Genomic DNA, 5621 nt, shown 5'->3' with positions numbered 1-5621 from the left:
GTGTCATTTTATTTTTTGTCCATCACCATTTATCCCCTCTATGCCCTCTTCCACCTCCAACCACCCCTACTCCCCCTGCCTCAGAATAATTAGCTCTTACCTGTTAAGAATATAGCATAGTATAGAACAGAAACTAATTGATAAGATGTTTCAAGATCAGGTAATAGGTATTGAGTATCTACTAAGTGCCCCCAAACATAGATGCAAAGGTAAGCATGCATGAGCTGAGCAACAAGTGTCTGACAAAAAGCCACTATGTAAAATAAAAGAACAAATGTCTGTCAAAACTGTCACAGAGGTGTCCACCTAAGGTCTCAGGACCTGATCCTCTTGGGTGAAAGGCATCATGGCTGTTCTTCACTGGATCTCCGCTGAGGGTGCTCCGGAGACAGGTCTGGATGTGCTCCTGTCATTCTCAGATTCTCTCTTGTGTGTTTTGCAGATTTTCAAATATCCCTGCTCATGCCAATTTTTGTAAATCCCAGGGAGGATCTTGGACCACATATGTGTTTTAAAATAACATTGGAAGAAGCAAGTTAACAAATGCCAAATAGTTATATAATATAAGCTTTTAGGAATTATAATTTTGGACTGGTGTCATTTCAAGAAAGCAATTCTGAAGTTACTGTAACAGTAATAGCTACTATTTATACAGTGTGGACTATTTATGTTAAATATGATTCATGTGTTACTTTGTTGAGTCTTCACTAAAAATGATCAAGGGATGGTTATATGTGCTGGACGCTTTATATGTGTTACCATTTTATTACTCACCAATAAATAAATAAATAAAATAATAAGAAAGGTATTATTATTTCAATTAACACTTGGGGAAAAACAAGACTTAAAGAGGCTTAAATATTTTGCTTAAATTTGCCTTGTTGGTTAAGAGATTGGGCCTAGATTTGACTGTTACCCCCATGAAAAGTCATGAGTTTTCCATCACACTGCTAATCCTTTGTTTGGGGTCTAAAACAGTTTCACCCAGCGATTGCTATTTGTGGGGCATTTCACCAGGCTCCCAATTGCCTCATATACTCATATATACATTAGAAATAATGTGGCCACAAGTAATTATTTCTAACAGAAAGCCAAATGGCGGACTAAACAATATGGTAATTTGTTTTTTGTGAGACATCAATTTGAGACAGGGACTAGCATCAGAAGTTTACATACGCAGTGTTCTTGGAAACATCACCTTAGGGAATGTGAAGAAAGGAGTCTGGGTAGAGGGAGAGTTGGTTGAGCTTTATTTTCAATAAGGATTCAGCTGAGTTTGGGAGGAGCTCCAAGATGGGATGGCTCTTCAGAGTTCTCCTGTGTCGAGGGGAGACACACAGGACTTTAACCCTCACATCAACCAATTACTGGATACAGGCTTCCCCAGGAAGGGGACATATCTTTGAGTGAGGAGGTGTAATTTAGCTTATGCCATTCTGGAAGAGGGTTTGACAGTTCAAGAGACATAAGTTCATAATCTTTCTAGAAGCTGGGAGAATAAATCCTGAAATCCTGAATGGTGAATCAGGTGGCCCAGGATAGAACTCACACAAACACCCTGACTTCCTCTCACATGACAAGAAGACTAGATATCAATGGTGGCCAAGTTTGGGTTCAGCCATTCAATGATGTCAAGATTTCTGCATGACTGTTTTTCTTGTTTTGTTTTTGTTTTTTTAAATTGCGAGATGTCAACTCCAACTCTAGGCATCAAGCTGAGAACAAGGGGAAAGAGGCATAGGCTGTACAGCCATACACAGACTATATGAGCATTTGGGTGAGGAGGGGGGAGGTGAGGCTGGGAGAGGAAAAATAATACTCCCCCCTTCAATGGTGCTTATCCCAACTGAATCCATATGAATCTGCAGAATATGATAGAAGATGAAGAATAAAATAGGGATGAAAACAGAGTCAGGGTAAAGCACTGATTACGTGGAAATTTCAACCTTATAAGCAACAGGTAACAAAAAGGATGAAGAAATCCAGTTCTATCTAATGAGAACTAAACTGTGCTTTTATTTATACCGATCTCTGTTTGCACCACCAAAGACATTTAGCTTCTTATTAACTGTTGCTCAATGCTGATGTTTATTGGCATTGACATTGGATAAGAGTACATCTGTGGTAAATTAGCTTAGTAAGGCTTGTAAGTGGGGTCATAGAGTCCTAGTAATTTTAGGGATGGAGAGACTTTGGTAAATATCTAATGCAAACTCATCCTTTTACACACAGGAAACTGAGATTACGTAGGGGCACGTTTAAAGTAAATATAGGTATGACCTTTTGAAAATCGCTCCCCCCTCCTTTTCCATTGAGCAACAGCTATGTGCTTTTCTGGTCTTGTACTTCTCTGTGAGTAAATTTGATCAGAGTAACTGTCACACACACAAAAAGTTGAAACGATTCACCTCAGGGAAAAGAAATAGAGACATGTAACTCAGCAATTTTCAACCTCTTTCACCTCATGGCACACATAAACTTACTGGAATTCTGTGGCACACCCAAAAATCTGACAAAAAAAAACCCCAAACAGGTACACTTTTGATTTATCACACTGGGAGGCTATTGTTGTGTTGGCTGTTGTCATGTTTTTATTTGACAATCTAAGAGAAAAGGGGTCCGTGCCCCTGACTAAGTAGTCAGGTATTGCATGTTTTAAAAATTCTTACAGCATACCACTGTGCTGTGGCATACCAGTTGAAAATTGCTGGCTTAAGTAGTTATTGTGAGATTGAAGTCTACTTCATGAGCCAAACAAATCAAACATTAGAAGTACCATCTTTTGACAAAGTAATTATTTAAAAATAATACTTGATGATTATTGCTTTAGTTACAGAACAATTAACATGTTTCTGAATCAGCAAAAAAAAAAAACAGATCTTTTAGCAAGCATCTACTTAACTTGATGACTTCCCAATAGCCCAAATCTAAACAGATTTCAATAGCAAACACTTGTTTAATGGGAAAATCTATCCAAAGAGAAACTTTTGTTTCCTCTATAGCGGGGAAATATTGATGTGCTATTAGGCTGATCCAGAAAGCCAAGCGTTTTGCAGAAATTTTGACTGGTTGGTTATTATGTGTGATCCACGTGAAGGAACTATTGAAAAAAAATAATCAATGAGATAGGTCAATCACTTTTGAAAATGCTACTTTGAGGATTGGATAGTTTAATAAAGTAACTTTTTTCTAGCATTGGATGTGCTACATTGGGGGGTATAAACAGAGTTCCAGTGTGTGAGTGACATGGCACAGGTGAACAGTCTAGTCTAAACAACACAATCATTTGCAATAGTGACGATTGTCAGATGGACTCTTAAGATGTGTGATGCTTTTTTTTTAGATTCATTTTTATCTTGCATTAATTAGCAAACCATCCAGATTATTACTTTGTTTCTGCATTGATTGATTCTAAAATTTGTATTCAGTCTGATTAAAGTTGTATCATAAAAGTTCATGTTTAAGAGGGGGCTTTGGTTAGACTGTTGGTTAAACTTCCTCATTTTACAAACAAAGGAACCAAGGCCAGATAGGGTAAATGATTTTGTCAAGACCACAGAGCTAGTTAGTGACAAGCTTCCAGAGTTTTTCATTATATTGCATTAGTCTATGAAAACAGACAGGAGACTCCCTCAGTGTCTGCTGTCTTACCATAGTCTATAAAATTAGACTATTCTTTGAATCAACCTAGCTTTTTATTTTTTAGAACAAGACAGTATATGAGGAACATACTAAGAAACAACTATTAAAATTTAACATATAAGAGAAGAAACAGAAATGCTATAAAATATAGAGGTTTAGTATACTATTGGAGGGACAAAAAACATATTTCAGTGGAACTTAAGGACTGAACTACATGAAACACATTTTAGTAGTTGAAGTTCACATGCCTATATTGAATTATCAAGGCCCTTAGTATATGTATATTACATATTGCATATACCTAAAATTTGCAGGGAAAGAGAGACTTCAGAGGAGATTTAAAAATATGAATAGGACAAATTTTGCCTACAAATTGTAGCACTTGGAAACAAAATGCAATTCAGCGATATGCAAAGATTTCTTGGGACTTCTAATAGAAAATGATGGGTTGACTTAATTAAAGTCAGTGCATTATATAGCATATAGCTGTGTTATATTTTATTAAAGTAATTCTAATATTCTTGCTCTTAGAAATTAAACTTTGCTACTTCTAACTCCAGGTAGAGGTGGATTAATCATAATAGTAATTAACTATTCAAGTAAACATTTCCTTTTCTCTTTCGATTTATAACTAGAATGTGGTTTCAGTAAATAGATGTCATTGTAGACATCTATTTCTAGGAAGTAGGTATTTTCAGTGTGGGATGTTTGTGATAGTTGTTGCTTATCAATCATTTTTATAGTGAGATATAATGTAGGCTCTAACCAAACTTGACAAGTAGAAAACATTAGCATCAAGATTATTATAAATGCAATATTTCACTATTTTTATCTAACTAATAAGTAGAACTCCATATTCCCATGGATTATAAAAATGCTCCTTAAATCAATAGAGAACTAGAAAGATTTATTTATTCTAATTTTCTTGCCTCCTTCCCCTCTCCAAATTAGACAGAGCTTGGCATGATTCATTTTTCTTGTGAAATAAAGTTCAAACACATAATTCTCAATTGTAGTTAATAACAACAATTCTGAATTAAAAATGTGCCCTCAAATCTTAAATAAAACGGAGGCTTCCAGAGCTGAGAATATTAGTGCTTGGAAGGACTTTATGATCAATCATGCATTTCTGACTAGCCAATAAATTATGTTGTTGCAGGCATATAAGTCAATATCCATTGTTCCTTAGAGCAATCTATAAATATGCACTCCTTTATTTATTTTTATTTTTTTAAATTTTTATTGATTGAGGTATTAAAAATGTGTCTTTATCCCCCCATTGTCCCCTCATCCCCCCATTCTTGCCCTCAGCCTCACCCCCTGTTGTCTGCATCCATTGCTTATGCTTATATGCATGCATACAAGTAATTATATATGTGTATTTTTTTTCATTATAAAACAATTAGATCAAAACACTCTCATGCCACTCTCTGCTTTTTTTTTTTTCTGTTAAATCCCTTCCTTGATCATGTCTTCCTAGTGACATGCAGGATCAGAATGGAGAGTAGGGGAGCTGTTTTGTGTCTCTTGCATCTTTATGATTGTTCTCTACTATCAGTTGATTAAGACACAGACACCTCAAACCCCCACCCCTGACATTAAAACAAATCCTCAGTGTTAAAATAGTTACAAGTTAATTCTCTGATATTAGAGTTAAAACCCTGAGATTATTTTAATCAAGGGCTACTCATGGAAACTGATGTCAGAGAAGACTTGAAGGGTGGTGGATAGTCCAATAGCAACACAGCCATGTGACAGACCCCGTGCCAACATCAAAGCAGGCCAAGATGTGAGATGGTTGCCACTTGTACTATAGCTTCCAAGTTCTTTATCTATACCACCCAAAGGAAAGTGAAGCAATAAAAACGTAGAAAGGCAATGAAAAAAAAAAGCTGAATTAGTGTACCCCTTATTTTAATGATTTACATGCCAGAAACAATTTATTTTAAAAGGACACCTATTGTAAATGCATTTCCATT

Source organism: Myotis lucifugus, unplaced genomic scaffold (genome assembly GCF_000147115.1).
Source record: "Myotis lucifugus unplaced genomic scaffold, Myoluc2.0 scaffold_163, whole genome shotgun sequence".
Classification (NCBI taxonomy): domain Eukaryota; kingdom Metazoa; phylum Chordata; class Mammalia; order Chiroptera; family Vespertilionidae; genus Myotis; species Myotis lucifugus.
The sequence above is the reverse complement of the archived record's forward strand: the minus strand, read 5'-3'. Positions refer to the sequence as shown.